This window comes from Balearica regulorum, chromosome 4 (genome assembly GCF_011004875.1).
Source record: "Balearica regulorum gibbericeps isolate bBalReg1 chromosome 4, bBalReg1.pri, whole genome shotgun sequence".
Classification (NCBI taxonomy): domain Eukaryota; kingdom Metazoa; phylum Chordata; class Aves; order Gruiformes; family Gruidae; genus Balearica; species Balearica regulorum.
The window spans coordinates 56,757,843-56,773,666 of record NC_046187.1 but is presented as its reverse complement, the minus strand read 5'-3'; the positions used below and the strand labels follow the sequence as shown (position 1 = coordinate 56,773,666).

Genomic DNA, 15,824 nt, shown 5'->3' with positions numbered 1-15,824 from the left:
TGGATAGGTGTTACTATTATTATCTAGATTGAGTAACATTAAGATACTCTGTGATTACATAACAATAAATGATCAGAATGTGATAATGGTTATGCACAGAGAAGCTGAATTAAAATTTCATATTTAAACTGAGCAATTCCTATTTTTTCCACCTAAGATCTTTTTTTAAAGGCAGATTTCAATATGTATTTTACTGATTTTTCTTTTTCTGATGGGGAAAAATTTAAAGTGCTTTTAGCAACTGTAATGACTATTTGCATTTACAGACTAGGTAAGCTTGCTAACTGCAAGAAAAGTCAACACTGGATAACCTGCAAATCAGTATAACTGTTTTACAGATGACAGAGTCAAAAAAGAACGGCAAATATCACATTCTTTATCAGACACAGAGAGGTTAAATGGATAGGATTTAATCTGCTCTATTATGGAAATAGGTTCTTCCTCTGCTTAGGTAAACTACACTGATTAATAACAAAAGTTGTTAAAAGTACAAAATTGTTACAATGCCTTGGTTGGAACTGACATTTGCTTTTTGACAGGTTTTACATCACAGTAGTGTCACAAATCTCAACACTTCCTGTCACAACAGGCTAATCTGTTTATTATCAGCGTAAATATATACAAATGTAAAAAAGAAGAAAAGATTATGTTCCTCATGAAAGAAATACGTGAATAATTTCTACAAACCCAATTTCCCCTTGTATTGGCATAACTGATTTGCTGTAAGTAGTCATAATGTTATGCAAAGCATGTCAAGGAAACAGATGAGCAACCGAAGAAGGAAGACATTTGGAAAAGTTTAAGCTCCTTCCTTTATCATAATGATTTTCAATGACTGATGCATTTGAGAAAGAAAAAAAAATGTAATTGGAGACTGATCACCTTCATTCTTTCATTAATATTAAGATCTGCTAGCAAATTTAGTGAGACTACAAAGAAGTTCCTTAGGAAGTATTGGGAAGGCTGGATTTAACCTTTCAGCTATTTCTACAGTTTAAAAAAACAGTTGGGGAGATTCAAACAAAAGACTTCTACTTACCTTATTAAAAAAAAAAATCTTTCAAACTACGCATATTTCCTGCCCTTCTTATATAAAAGTAAAAGCTCATTTTATTTTCAAACTTTGGGATTCATTCTCAAAGAGGAGGTTTTACATTAGCAATAGTACCGATTTGGAATATCTGACACTGAGAGATTCCTGAACTGGGAAAACTGGATATCACTATACCTACATTTTAAAGAGATCAGCAACATACTTACCTTCTGTTTGTTTAAGGGTTTAGTTCTGGAGGGGGTTTAATTTATAATCCCTACTCTGTAATACACAGCTTGCAGCAACACAGAATGATGCCCAGAATTAAAATGAGTAATAGGTATATGATCAGAAACATCATATAGATCAAGAAGCATATAGCATCTCCTTACGCCTCTGTCCCCAGGATGGCTAGTACTCACACAGCGTATCTAGTTTGCCCAGATAGGAAACACTGCCTTGGAGTGTTCTAGCCACAATATTAGTTATCTCCCATTCTAAGTGTTACACTTTGTCCAAATACAACTTTTTTAAACTCACACAATTAACGTTTCTATAAAAGCCATGTCAAAAAATGGTGCATGTACTTTTTGTTGCTGCTAACATCCTGTTCCTTCACCTGCCTACCAGACAGGCTTCCACTGCTACCATGAAAAAAAAAAAAGATGGAGCTCCAGCTTTGACTGACATGAATATGTGAACCACCAGAGAAGCTTATTTAACAACAGAAAGATATTGTGGCTACAGCTAGGCCTTTCCTGAAGAGCAGTCTCAGGGGTGACCACTATCACATCACGCTTTGTCCTTCACTGTTCCCTTGACCATTTCTTCATGAAAAGCCTGCACGCTGTCTGGAAATGCCTGTTGATGTAGTAGGCCACCTGATGAAGTCACAATAAGTATTAAATACCTGAGATTTTGTGTGCCCAGAGGTTGCACTGAGATACTGAGTTTAATCCTTCAGGCACCCTTGGTAGCTTCTCAAAAGACAGGACAGACTCCAAGACCTTAGAATCAAAAATACTGCTGGAAGCATCAATGATAGAAATATTACAGTAAGCAAGTAGTCTGAAGAAAAACACCATTAGGAGTTGCTCTACAGATCTCTGCTGAAAAAATGCTCTTATATTATATCCTGCCAATAAGGAAAAAAGTCTGCTTATGTATGGAGGAATGATGTACAGAGGAACCTTTACAAAGCACAGAGCCATCTGTACTTTGTCTGATAATAGGGCTAGGCTTTCCAGAGGGCTTGGACAACAAATACTCCATTTTTTTCACAGGGATTTAGAAACTAACTGTACAAGGTAGGTTTAGAAACCTCAAATTACGTTGTGAAACAGTTCTAAGAGAAAAGTATGAAAACCCTGCATTTTTTATAATTTCTATGAAATTCCTCTAAACTGAAAATAATACCTAATCACATAATCACGCAGATTTAAAGATCCCACCTGAAAAAATGACACTTCATAGTGTCTGCTACATTCATATCCAGCAATACAAATATTTCTTAACTATTCCAGGTAATATAAAAATTTCTTATATAAACTACTTGTGCTGGAGAAGATTTGGTCAGAACAGGACCACTCATAGACTCAAATAGGTTTTAAGAAGCCATAGATCGCATGACAAAAACCACACTCAAATACCTTCACATGCTCACTTCCCCTCCCAACTACAAGCACATGCAAAACATCAGTAATCCATGAGCAGAAGCTCTAGGAGGGCTCTGTAAGCCAGGGTGCCAGGTAACAAATCTGTTTTTAACAGCTCAGTGTCAGGTGGCATATTGTTCTCTTGGGATGAAACATGGCAGGTGATGGAAAACGAGCAGCAGTAAAAACAGATTTTTCTCAATTCACTCAGGTGAACTAGTTCCTAGCTCAATACAAATCTGATCCCTTGCAGTCACCCAATTAGTCAAAAGACGAGAAACGATTCCGGCACGCGTAAGAAATGCTTACGTAAGTTGAATGGCTGGGTAAGGTAATACCCTTTGCTGAAACAAGAATGCTCCTTCTACCAATTAGCTCTCTCTTGGTAACTACACCCTTAAGGGACATACAACTGTTGGAAAAAAATGGAATGTGAGGCATTTCAATCATCAATTCATCATTCAATTATCAGGGTCTGGAAATAAACAGTCCTTTGTATTCAGATTTTCTATTCCGATGTGGAGGGGGAGTTTGGATCCAAGTTTGTGGAATAACAGTAAAAAGTTGAACTAGACCTTCCCTCTTCTCAACAAAACCCTGAAAAAGGCTTTTCAAATACACTCAATGTTTTTCAGACTGGGAACATTACAGAGTTGATGAGAAAAATCTGAATAGAGAAGTAATTCTTAGAGTATGTTAACTCTTACATACTTATGGGCAATATTATTAATGGTGGTTTTGGTTTTATTCATATTTCAGAGATCCTTGTGTTGTCAAAAATGTGAATTTAGTGGAAGATTAATAGTTGACTGCCTGATCTAACACCTGCTAAAGCCAGCAACAGCCTTTTCATGGTTTTCAGTATATTCTGGAACAGGCCCTTAAAAAGAACACAGAAATTAGGTGAGTGAAACAATGGGGCTCATTCAACAAGAGAGTGAAAAATGTTACAAACCTAAATATTTATAGAAATTATTATTTTCTTCCATTTAAATGAAGAGGATTGTATCTGAATTTTAACATTCTCTGTGCAGTTTGTCATCCAAATACAATAAATGGCTTAGTGCATGTGAACCAAAAAATGAACTAATTTATCTTTTATTGTCCAAAATGAAGTAAACACAAATTGTAAATAGCTAAAGGGAGCTAAAAAGGCTCCGAAATTTTCAGGTTTAATACAATGCAAACTTGCAGGCAATGTAAGTCAAAATACCAATTATAAATGCACATTATTTAAAACATAATGGTGAACTTCCCTCCGAGTACATTTAAAATCTTGAATAGCTTAAGTTAAAATAATTTAAATTAATAATCCCCACACCACAAGAACCCTTGGTCAATACGAATATTTGGTTTCAACGAAGCCCCTCAGAAGTTCTTGGAACTGGGAGGCACCAGTGGCTGAATTACAGCAAATCAGTGTCCCCTTACTGACGTATTTTGAATGTAAACCAAACACAATGCCGAGAAGAAAAGAAATCAAGTTACTTCGAGTGGTAAGAGAGAAAGGGGCTTTTCCTCACTATTTCCCCACGACACTGAAATTTTGCATTGCAAAATTAAAAAGAGCACATTTAAAATGGCTCCCTGTTCAAATTTGAAATAGCTCTTCCTTTCTTTTTTTTCCTTCTTCCACAAGACACAGTTTTTAGACCTTCACACTAGCACAACCGTGCTTAGATCCCGCTCCTTTGACACTATATATAAAGAAGAGTTTTAACATGCCATCTTGTGGATCAACAGCACCTACCCATCAAGCATACCTGAAACCTGTGTCCTGCTGCTACTCTTACAACAGATCCTGGTTCTGCTAGGAGCCTGCACGGTTTTTAGCAATGAGAGCCACCGCTTCTCACAATCCCCAGCTGTGAACAAAACGTGAAGAGTCACAGTAAAGGTACACTGCTATTGGCCTCTGGAAACTTTTTTGTAAAGTCACTATATTAAGTGAAGACTCTACTTTTTTTCATGTGCAAACCTACTATGGGCAAACAAACATGCCACTGTGTGGTTAAAAAAGGGTGTGAACTTTTACTGCATGTTAGCTGCCCCACAAAATCACTGAAGTCCAAGTGAAACAGTAAGCCCAGTGAAACAGGCTCATCTAGCTAAACAGAGAACTTGTCTTTCCAATACAGTGACCTCAGCCACTGGGATCATTTCAGTCTTGCCATGAAAGTAGTTAAGCTACTTTGCATTTACCGCTCATCACAGATAGCTACTGTGGAGAAGGAAATGCAGATTTCTGCCTACCTTCACAGTAACTTGTTCTTGTGCCAATTCCCTTGCTGCTTCTTTAGAGGAGTTTTCTAAAACTCTTCAGATGAGTTCTCAGAATTTGCTACCCCAGAGTTCAACTGTTTCACAAACCCTGGGACTGGTGCTACAATCTCTGCTCAGACAATTTTAATTTTTTTTATTAAAGTCAATAGCATCTTGCCTGAAAAAAGAGTTTCTATCCAGTATGAACACTTTCTTCAAGAGTTTAAAAAAAAAAAAAAGACAAAGCATACAAATATCAGGAAGATAGCAATGATCAGACAGCTCACCAGTTTGTCATTTTTCAGAAAAAATAATGGCATAATCCCTGCCCAAAAGCACTTTCCAACTCCAGAAATGGTGTAATAAAAAGGTAACAAAACGAGAACACCAGGACTAGTGGCAGGAACACAGTACAATAATCAGTGAAGTCTAGTGTGAACGGCAGATGAGATGAAAATAATTTATGTAGAGATAATTAAAATAATTGCCTTTTAGAGTAACTTTTGAGACAGCTCAGAGCAGAAATAAGTGCTCAGAAAAGACATGAATGGAAAAAGATCTCCATACAAAAAATTGTGATGAAAGAAAGTCCAGAGAATTGTGTGAAAGAAACAGATAAACTAAGTGCAAAGATAACAGAGTAGAAATGGATAATGGTGGCAATGAAAAGGATAGATAAGTAGGAAAGCAAGGACAAATAACTAACTTGATATGGTCATTTACCCTAAGAATAAAAGTAAATTTAAAATGGAATCAAAAAGACTGTTGATAGAAAATTTTATGTGATAACAAGGGCAAAATATCATCCCTTGTGAAAACATTTTTTTGCAATTTAGACCAGTTGTAAGCTCTGCTTTTTCTCCCCAATGATGTCAGAAGATGCCAACACCATGGCATACACCCGATTGTGTTCTCATGCTTCTGAGTAATGAAATCACTGTTTAAGCTTTGTTGGCAGCCACATCTGTTCTGTCCAAAGTATACAAATGATTTAGTAAACACTACAATAAATAAATTGCTGTGGTAGGATAGGCCAGGTTGCAAACTGAATTGTAGCATTATCCATAGAGTTCAGATTTAAAGATGCAAAAAATGGCACCTACATGCATTATTCTGCTACAAGCTGGCCAAGAGAAATAAGAGAAAAATAAGGGGAAAAGAAGGGCATACTGATGGAATTAAATTGTCTCATACACTACGTTAGCTTCTCTTTGAGGAATAAACAAGGAAAAAGTGAACACTGCCTTCCCCACTCCTACATTTCCTATAAGCATATGCAGAATTAAAATAAAACAAATTATTGTTCATACAAGGAGAGAATAACAGTCTGTGATAAAAATAAGGAGTTCAGTCCTGTGAGGCAACAACTTTCTCTCTCATGGCAAGAATGGTTGGTACCTTTCAGAATAATGTTCCTAGATTACAAACCAACTCTTAAGGCCCAGAACCATCAGCCAGTTATGACAGAGGGAGAACTTTAACTTTCATACTGAAAGACATGAAATTGTATGGAGGAAGATGCAGCAGATAAACAAGTCAGAGTGACCCCTGTGCAAACAGGAGCCCTGATTCAGGCCAGAACTCATTCTTCGTTTTATTTTTTCATTTCTCCTGGGATTGTTGTTTCACCTCAGCGTCATATAAACCCTCCTTTTCCACACTTCCCTCCCTTTTCTACAATTGCATGGCTTTTATTGGTACTTGATTTTATAATTTGCTGGCCTTGAGGACCTGGGATATCACTGGCATCCTACTTTTAGTGAACGCAAAGCAGAAGGAATTTAGAACAGGGAGAGTCCGGGCAAAGAAGATGCAGCAGTGTGATAGTCAGGATCATTACAAGGAGCACATGCATCTCTGACTACATGAAATACTAGACAACAAATGGATGATAGAATATTACACAATATTACTATAGAGGCATCAAAAAACAATCATGAACATACACAGATGTCCCAAGAGGGCATTAGCAAACATATCTAAAATACAAAACCAGAATACACATGGGTTTTTTTAACAAAAAAATGATGCATATTAGCAAGTGAAAAGGGTACTCCCACGTAGACAGCCTCGAGGAAAAGGCTTAGAACTAGGAGTTCCAACAGATAAGTACAGTTTGCTCTAAGTGTTGATTACATCCACATGTGGCCTGAGAGAAAAAGCATAATTTTCTCCTTTTTCCTCAAATGAGATGGCTACAGCACAGCTCTGATCATCCAACACAGTTCAGCCATTCATAATACAGGTTACAGCTATTAATTACTTCTGGAATATCAAGCTGACAGAATTTTCAATGCATAATTTTCTACACTGTTTGCAATACTGTCACAATATGCTTGCTTTGAGGTGGTCATGAGCTGTCACTGAGATTTTTTTTTAATATATTTTTTTATATATATATATATATACACACACTGCTTAAGAAGCAGCAGCTTCCACCATACTACAAAGATGAGGAATGGAAAATGCAAAGAATGACAGGCACCTTCAACTTTCAGTTCAGTACTTAAACCTAACCCCTTATAGGAAAAAGTGGTCTCCATGGGACACAGACCCGAGTGGACACCATTTTTCATGGCTTCTTTTCATTTTTTTTAAACATCCACTTACCTGCCTAGAAAATAATCTCCATTTAAACTGCTTGATCTAGAACTAATGTCTAGCTTAAAGACCATTTGCAGCGCATTAATTCTGTGGGGGCCTTAACCTATGCAACACCAGCACCTTGAGCACCCAGTGAAGGTGGGAAAATGGGAGCCAGTGGAGCAAGAGTGCTCAGGAACAGACTCACACCCTGCCACTCCAACCTTGTGTTTTATTCTTTTGGCCTGGTGCCTTTGGAGGTGCATCGAGTCTTTCCCCCTGCATCTCAGAAGGACAGCTTCTTTGTCCTAATGAGCAACCTAAGGTTCAACTGTTGGGAAAGGTCCTTTTTGAACCAGCTTGAACTGGGAAAAAAAGGGTCAAGCGAGAGCCAAATGCAATTTCCTGCTCTTGGTGTATAGACTAGAAGCAGTAGCAACTGCTATTAAAAAAAATAAATTAGAAAACAGATGCCATGGAACACATGTAAGAAGTCTCCAGGGCAACTTCCATATTTAGGAGGTCACTTTAAATTATCACAAATGTATTTGGTATAGTTCTGATGTTCCAGAACTTCTACAGACGTAGAAGGCTACGTCAGTAGGGTAACTTGCTTTTGCTGGTTGCCTGAGGGACCATTTAAGTCGGGCTTAGCTGTGCTGACATCTTGAGAGCTTTTCAACCATTTGCAGCACACAGCACAGATCTATTTTAGTCATCTGTGCTTATTCTGTGCTGTTTGCACAAGGTCTCCCTCAGCCAAGATTCATGGCTATGCTGAATACTATTTCAGACTATGCCAGTTTATAATAGTAAGACTAAAATGACCTGGCCAAGAGAAATTACGTGGAAACTTGGTTCACAGGAGCATTTGAACGAATTGCGTTGAAATAGTTGAGAATTTGCAACTTTTGCAACCTAGTGACACCTCAAAATACAAGACAGATTAAAATAAAGAATGATTTGCTTTGTATCCCCCAGAGTTTCCGAGACATTCAAGTCTTCTGGTATAACAACATAAGTAGACATGGGCCATTACTTTGCAATTAGCTACAGAAGAAGAAAACACAAGGTTTTAATTCCCACAGAGGTCTGTAAGGCCATCAAATCTCTACAGTAGAACTGCTGGCAGTTCATCAAAATGGGTCCTTTCATAATACAGAAGAGAAATGTTTTGGGTTAAAGAACATGTTGCTCATTTTCATAGAAACTAGTATGAGAGAATTCTAAAGTCACACTTTCTGTAAAGTAAATAATACTGTATCAGAAGGGGAGGGGAGAGGATGTTTACATCATACAAAGTTATGTGTGTAACTGGCTTGCTTTGACATTTCTGGCCACTCTTAGTCATACACAGGTCGCAGGCTTGATGGAAGATGCACTCTGTATAATTATCCCCCCACACACACTGTGTTTTCAGTCTAGTTTTCAGCCTTGAAGTGAGCCTTGGGCTAAGATACTCCACAGATCAGCCATGCTTACTCAGAGAGCATCGAAGTCTGGAGGAGTAACATAGTGCAATCAGATCTTTATTTTACAAAAGAAGTGGAAAAAAGGGAAATAAAAAGGTTTAAATATAACATCATTCTTTTCCAGAGATTTGCTATCTTCTGCCACAACTATGACAGGAACCATTTCCTCTGGGTAGCACAGAATGTCCTTCACCATGACTCTTTCAAACAACCAGCCCCTTGTCTGACAGAGTCCCCCCCATGAAGTACTTGATGTCGTTTGTTGCTCTTCATTCTTGAACTTTGGCTCTTCTTGTCAAAATAAGTTTTGCAGATGGAGGAGACTGAACAGGAGATAAAGTCATACTAGCTAACAGATCTGTCATTGTCTTTTGACAATTCTTGTGTATCTGCAGAGGATGGAAAGTCTTATGATATTTTTCTTCTATGCTTACTTCCTCTTATGGAAGTTCCCAATTATCTGCTATATCCATAGAGTAAACAGTGAGCCCAACATACAATAGTCAAATAGTTACACAACACCACCAAATCGTAACAGATGTTGCCACAGGTATTACATACTAGAAATTATATTTATGAAGATACAGCCAAAGACCTGCGATTTCTATTGTTTCCTAAGAATATTTGGAAATCATAATATTTGCTTACTATTTACAGTGGGCACACTACAGAAGTTTACCATGTGCAAAATTTTCATATTTTGACACCAAGGAAAACCCTGAAAAATCCACTTCAGGAAAATGATAGAACATTCAGCATAACAGAATTCAATGCCACTTAAGTACGCATATATAAGAACTGTGGTGTTGAACAGTATCTCCCAGTTAACATAATAAGCAGCAAAAAATCTTTTAAACTATCATGCACATTACAGATATACAGTCCACTGTCTACAAAATCTTCACGGTATCATACATTAAGAAGAAAAAAAAACTCAACAAAACAAATCCCTGTTTAGTCAAGCAAAACAAAGGACAGAAAAATAATCAAGCCATGTAGCTTAGTAAGAGTTAGCCTTTTAAAAAAACAGCTTTCTTGTTTGTAATTTTCTGTGGTGTTGCTAATAGCAGAGAGGAAGAAGAGTTTAAATGACAATAGCTTTTTTTTTTTAATTGTATAAGCATTAATTGTAATGACAAGATGAAGTCTGCATTTCAAGTAGAGATTTAAACAATATGCTATATAAAAAAATCAATGTATTCATCCACAAATTGTACTTTGAACCAAATACATTTTCTAAGAATTTCAAAATAAATACATCAATTAAATTAGAAATTAAAAGTAAAACTTTGGGAATTAAAATGAGAACTTCAGGTTGTAAATTCAGACTTTTCGACCTCCTTCTGACCTTGCCTTAGCAGCATCATTCAAATTTCCCATACAGTTAAGTCTAGCAGAAATCCTGTCTACTTGAATATGTATTTTTAACTCTACATGTAATAATCATAACTGAATACATCATGCCTTCTTCATTAGCAGAAGCCTTGAGTCTTATCAGTGTTGTTCTATACAGGTATAAACACATTAGTCTGTAAAATTAGTTTAATCTAAATGCAAGTTATTAAAGTCTACATCAATCATGGTGGTTTTGCACAGTGTTGTTACTGGACTGAAGAATCCTAATAGTACATTTCCACACTGGGGTATCTCTTATAATTACATTGTTACTCTGTTAAATTTAATCTTGACTCTGAATTTCTGGATTTACAACGCTCAGTCTGGAGATAATTACAACCACCTTGTTATACAATTTGCTTCAAAATCCTGACAAGTAAACCCAGCTGTAATACCATTCAAATGTGCTCTGGTGGGTTTTATACCTATTTAGGTTAAAAAGAATCAACAATTAAGTGGGTATAGGGAACCACTCTGGGTATACAGCATATTTGGGTATGTTTTTCTCCCCCACAGGCTGAACAACTACAGATTGCCTTGCTTTCTTATATTGCAATAGTTTTGGAGTAAAGGTTTTGAGGATCCAACTTTCAGAGGTAGTGGGCACCCAGTCTCCATTAAGACTTGTAGAGTTCAGCAACTTTGAGAACCGATGCCCAGGAGTTCCTTTTAAAGCAAATAGTAAAATTCCTTTTTGCTTATGTTGTGTAAGATTGAGTGACAAAACAGCAGCTTAGAAAGCAAACTCTTACTGAAGCATAAAAGTTACAGATGCAATAATGAAGGTTTAGCAAGTCTTGTGCTAAAAGCACGCAACAGGTTACTTGAGGATAGTCTGGCTACTGACTGAGACTTTTCAGAGTTTTCCTTTCTAGACTCTGCTGAATTATCCCAGTTAGTGATTTGCTCTTATTAATATTTAGGAGCATCTGTTTTGCTTTTTAGGATAGATGAAATCTGGCATTTCCCCTTACTCTGCACAGTTTCAAGTGCTAATTGGTATCATCTTTTTGGAAGCTGGACACTGAGCAATAAACTCCATTCCTGCAACTACACAAGAACACTGTTAGACTGGTCTTGGTGACTGCCCAAGAGGGTGCACCTACAATGTGCTGTTTACATTCACAATGCAGGAACTAGTGTGCCTCCAGATGATCCATTTGCACCCACCTTACACTGATTGCGTGGAGCAGCCCAGGAACAAAATCTCACAGACCTTTGTGGCAATTCTTCTGACTTTGGACACAACTTGTCTACTTCATTCATAGCTAGAATCCTCCAGCTACAACATAAAAAGAACTGGCTGACTGGTTGTGTTGGTTTTGTGTGGCAAGGTTTTGGTAGCGGGGGGGGCTACAGGGGTGGCTTCTGTGAGAAGCTGCTAGAAGCTTCCCCTGTGTCTGATAGAGTCAATGCCAGCCGGCTCCAAGACGGACCCGCCGCTGGCCAAGGCCAAGCCAATCAGCGCCTCTGTGATAACATATTTAAGAAAGAGAAAAACAGTTAGAGAGCGCTTTTGCAGCCAGAGAGAGGAGTGAGAAGATGTAAGAACATCTGCAGACACCAAGGTCAGTGAAGAAGGAGGGGGAGGAGGTGCTCCAGGCGCCGGAGCAAGATTCCCCTGCAGCCCGTGGTGAGGACCATGGTGAAGCAGGCTGTCCCCCTGCAGCCCATGGAGGGAGGATGAGGGGGTGTAGCGATTCCACCTGCAGCCCGTGGAGGACCCCACGCCGGAGCAGGTGGAGACACCTGAAGGAGGCTGTGGCCCCGTGGGAAGCCCGCGCTGGAGCAAGCTCCTGGCAGGACCTGTGGATCCGTGGAGAGAGGAGCCCACGCCAGAGCAGGTTTGCTGACAGGACTTGTGACCCCGTGGGGGACCCACGCTGGAGCAGTTTGCTCCCGAAGGTCTGCACCCCGTGGAGGAGACTCACGTTGGAGAAGGCCGTGAAGGACTGTCTCCCGTGAGAGGGACCCCACGCTGGAGCGGGGGAACAATGAGTCCTCCCCCTGAGGATGAAGAAGCGGCAGAAACACCGCGTGATGAACTGACCGTAACCCCCACTCCCCGTCCCCCTGTGCCGCTGGGGGGGGCGGAGGTTGAAGCCGGGAGTGAAGTTGGGCCCGGGAAGATGGGAGGGGTGGGGGGAGGTGTTTTTAAGATTTGGTTTTATTTCTCATTCCTCTACTCTGTTTTGCTTAGTAATAAATAAGATGAATTCCCTCTCTAAGTTCGGTCTGTTTTGCTCGTGATGATAATTAGAGAATGATCTCTCCCTGTCCTTATCTCGACCCGTAAGTTTTTTTTCATTGTACTTTTTCTCCCCTGTCTAATAAAAGAGGGGAGTGATAGAGCGGCTCTGGTGGGCACCTGGCCCTCAGCCAGGGTCAACCCACCACACTGGTGCTGTTGCCCGTCAGTATATTCCAGCAAAAAGTGAAAAGATAAAAAATGCTGAATGGGGGTTGAAAGCCTCAACCATATTGGTTCAGACTGGCATCTGACAAACCTCAGAGGAAAGAGCAATCAACATGCATCCTCCTTTCTCCCTCCCAACTTCCTAAAACTTGGTCCTGGAGGTTCCTTTGTCACCACTGCTGCACGTGTCCAGAAGCCTAAAATCAACACAACTGTGGCATATGGCACAAATGTCAAGTTGAGGACAAGAGGAAAATCCTTCTTGGGAAAGAACATGTGTATGAGCGTCCGTACGGGGGCAGCAGGAAGAGCTCAGAATATTTTGAAATTGTGCTTCTTAATGGGAAGCATGAACTAGGATGGCTGGGCCCTGACATAGAGGCTTCACAGAAGCGACAACTGTTGTCCACAGAAGCCTCAATTTTCTACGCCCTTGTGCCAATAGCATTGACCTTTAAATAGCATGTAAGTAGACTGAAGGATGCGATTACACCCCTGTACTCAGCGCTTTAAGCCCGTATCTGGAATACTGTATCCAGTCTCGGGCTTCTCTACACAAGACATATTTACAGGCTGAAATGAATTCAGTAGAGGGTCACCAGGGGCTGGAGCACTTGTCCTATAAGGAGAGGGTAAGGGAGCTGGGCTTGTTCAGCCCAGAGAAAAGATAGTTTTGGGTGGATCTAACAGCAGCCCCCCAGTACTTACAAGGAGATTACTGAGAGGACAGAACAGGCTCTTCACAGTGCTGTAGGGCAAAGGGTAGGAAACATTCAACTAAAACAGTGGATGGAAAAAATGCTCTACCACAAGGACTGTCAAACATTGGAGCAGGTTGCCCCAAGAGGCTGCATAATTACTATCCTTGAAGGTTTTCAAGACTCAGCTGGAATAAAAGCCCTGAATGACCTGGTGTGAATTCACTGTTGACCCTGCTTTGAGCAGGAGGTCGGCCTAAATGACCTCCTGAAGTCCCTTCCACCCTGAACAATTCTGATAATGCCAGCAAATGGGCACACATCCCTTTCACTTCTTGCACCTCCATCCCCCAAACAAGGCTGTTGTCTGTTCAGTAATAAGTGAGTCAACCTCTAATAACTTGTGGGACTCAAGAGCACTGGCTGCACATTTGGGAACTACCAAAGGGAAATGGTATCAGGCCCATAAAGCACATGGAATTGGCTATGCAGACATGCTGTATTTTTCATTTTGGACTTTGGTGCAGCTGGCCACTACACAGATCTGGGCTGTTTGGCAACTCCAGCTTTGATACTTAGCCCAAGGGTCTTGCGGTCTGTGAGATGACAAGCGCTTGTCATTTCCTCTTGTTCTTGTAGGGGATTGGTTTGCCTTCTGCTGCAACCACTGATGCAGCCCTCTCACTGAGAGCGCCTGGTCTGGGGATTTTGGCTTCCAGTGTGGCTTGCGTGCTTTTGAGGAGGCATTCTGTGCACACAGGCCCAGGGGCACAATGTGAGCATGCGATGGCACAGGTTCTGCAGTGCTGCGTTATGGACATGGGTGGTGAACTCTGCTTACTCTGAGCAGAATCATTCTAGAAAATGGGGTCATCCAAGCTCCCTGAGAGCACACACAGGTACAGCATCTACCTGGCTTTAGGTTCTTCCCCTGGCACTCCAGATGAGATAGTGTAACAACACACTCCAAGGCCAAGAAAGTGTGGATGCTCAGGATTTTATGTTCAGGGTGAAGCAGGGCTATGAGAGTGCAAACCACACATTTGGAAGAAGCAGCTATATATACTCCTTGCAAAGCGCTGTTTAAAACAAGTTTGTTCTTTTGTGGATGTATGCACATGGAAGTGATTTTATTTTAAGGGCAAGCACACAAATTGATTCCTTATTTCCAGACATACATTCTTTGGGGACTTACACATTAGGCCTACTCTTATTATAGGCTAGTGGATGTCACATTTTCCTGAAAACCCTTCTAAAATACTGGTAAGAAACCTCTTGAAGAAGGGCCTGATCCTAGAGAGGATGCTCTTCACACATACTGCCTTGAGCAGTTGATGTACTCAGTAACTTAAAAGGACGTGAATTTAAGACCTAAGAAAAAAAATGGGATAAAACCAAATTTATGAAAATCAACAAGGGGAAGTACATCAAATGAAGCTGATGTACAATGTAATCTTAAAAAAAAGTTTAACTAAATTAGAGTTGTAATCAAGTTCACCTAATTGCTCACAGTTCACAATTGTTAGTGTTATTTTTAAAAAATTTATATTTTTACACACTCACAAGCCCTGGTTCTTATGGGGGACTTCAACCACCCTAACATCTGCTGGAGGGACAACGCAGCTGAGCGTAAGCAATCCAGGAAGTTCCTGGAATGTGTCGATGACAACTTTCTTCTCCAAGTGACAGAGGAGCCCACGAGGAGAGGTGCCATGCTGGACCTTATTCTCACCAGTAAGGACGGCCTGGTAGGGGACGTCAAGCTCAAGGGCAGCCTTGGCTGCAGTGACCATGAAGTGGTGGAATTCAGGATCCTCAGGGCAGCGAGGAGGGTGCGCAGCAAGCTCACTACCCATGGCCTTCAGCAGAGCTGACTTTGGCCTCTTCAGGGATCTGCTTGGTAGAATACCATGGGACAAAACCCTGGAAGGAAGAGGAGCCCAAGACAGCTGGCTAATAGTCAAGGGTCACCTCCTCCAAGCTCAGGAGCAATGCATCCCAACAAAGAGGAAGTCAAGCAAAAACACCAAGAGGCCCCCATGGATGAACAAGAAGCACCTGGGCAAAGTCAAACCAAAAAAAGGAAGCCTACAGAGGGTGGAAGCAAGGGCAGGTAGCCTGGGAAGAATACAGAGAAACTGTCTGAGCAGCCAGGGAGCAGGTTAGGAAAGCCAAAGCCCTCATAGAAATTAGTCTGGCCAGGGATGTCAAGGACAACAAGAAAAGCTTCTATAGGTATGTTAGTGATAAGAGGAGGACGAGGGAAAATGTGGGTCCCCTCCGGAGTGAAACGGGTGAACTGGTTACCCA

General features: G+C 40.4%; 1 protein-coding gene across 4 annotated transcripts in view; it reads right to left on the bottom strand.

The window, feature by feature from the left end:
- The window catches only part of SMIM14 (small integral membrane protein 14), a 50,046-nt gene that overhangs the window by 11,406 nt on the left and 22,816 nt on the right, over positions 1–15,824 (bottom strand). The gene's annotated exons all lie outside the window — the stretch shown is intronic.